The sequence below is a fragment of the Ammodytes marinus genome (genome assembly GCF_949987685.1).
Source record: "Ammodytes marinus genome assembly, chromosome: 21".
Taxonomy (NCBI): Eukaryota; Metazoa; Chordata; class Actinopteri; order Uranoscopiformes; family Ammodytidae; genus Ammodytes; species Ammodytes marinus.
Window position 1 is genome coordinate 13158520 of NC_137225.1, and position 1454 is coordinate 13159973.

Below are 1454 nucleotides of genomic sequence, written 5' to 3' on the forward strand. Positions count from 1 at the left end.
TTATTCTTCATGGAGCCTGTGCCATATCCGCACGTCACATACGCTCCCAACTGTTAGGAAACTTACGTGGCTTACAACTAGGAATGTCTGCTGAAAGTTCCACAGCTCATGATTTTAAGCCATGAATTGATGAACTTGCATCTAAGAAGAGCTGTCAGTTTTTCAATCCAGAATGCCTGAGAGCCTTACTGCATAATAGTCCTTTATAATTGTTTCACCAGGAACCTGAATGTTGTCTTTTCCTTTACAAAAATTAAGACATTTCCACCAAAAATTGATGCCGAAAAGGCACAGATTAGTGGATAAAAATCCACCAGAATGGAGGAAATTAAGTGTTTGACATTCAAAAATTTCAGGGGGAGCACACCCATACCCCCCACCTATAATTTGTCCCCCGAAAATGTTGAAGCGAAAACTAGCCATTGTACGCAGTTTATATACTTACTTAGATATGCTATTTTTATTTTTCGATTAAAAAGAAGGTATGTCAGTCTGGCCCTTAGTGTGATTATCATATCGTAGAGTTGCCCTTTGTGAAAATGAGTTTGATACCCCTGCTCTACAGCTTGGCGGCTAATTGTCAAACACATTCATGTGACTTGATTGCGCATCTTTGTAGTGCTAATGTGATTTGTGGCTTGTTGATATCAGGCACGTATGTCTGCCTCTACACCGTTTTGAAAGTTTTCTTTTTTGAAGCAATCACCGGAAGTTTTATAGCCTACTATTTTATCTTAATTGATACTAGCGCGGAGTGCGGTTGCCGCATCATGGCCACTATAGAAACGCTCGGCTACAATTAAAAATACAAGACTGCTCTAAAAAGAACAGAGTGAACAGCACGCAACTTTTTGATATATTTGTATACTGAAATTAAAACATATAGGCTATTAATGAGCAATTTGTATTGCACATCTTCATTTTCCATCAGTTTATTTTTTAGATTTCTGCTCGTTTCTTGCGCCACATTTATTATCGTAACTGTTGGTAAAGTATTTTTCTATTATAACTAGTAAAAAACATTTTGCAGATATGCACACTAAAAATAGTGCAGCACTGTGGATTAATAATGTCACAATAATACTAGTATGATTGTGAGTGCTTACCGCCCACCAGTGGCCAAAGTTGGAAACTGCAACACAACTTTAATAATTGTCATTTTGTGTAACTGCTAAGATAACAGAAGCAGCACTTTACAAAAAAACACGCTTGGAAAAACAGTGATCAATCTATTCTAAAGCATTTGAACTAACATAATCGTGTTTCTTTTACTCCCCCGCTGATGTCTGGTTACACCGGAGGACTACAACATGTAGCCTAATTCATCAAACTAGTCTTAATGGAGATGACAGTGTATTAACACTTGTGGTGAGTATACACTACTTTCAAAATACAATGAACAAACTGAGGCAATCAGAAATACACTATAATAACTATTACATTCTCATTTTATT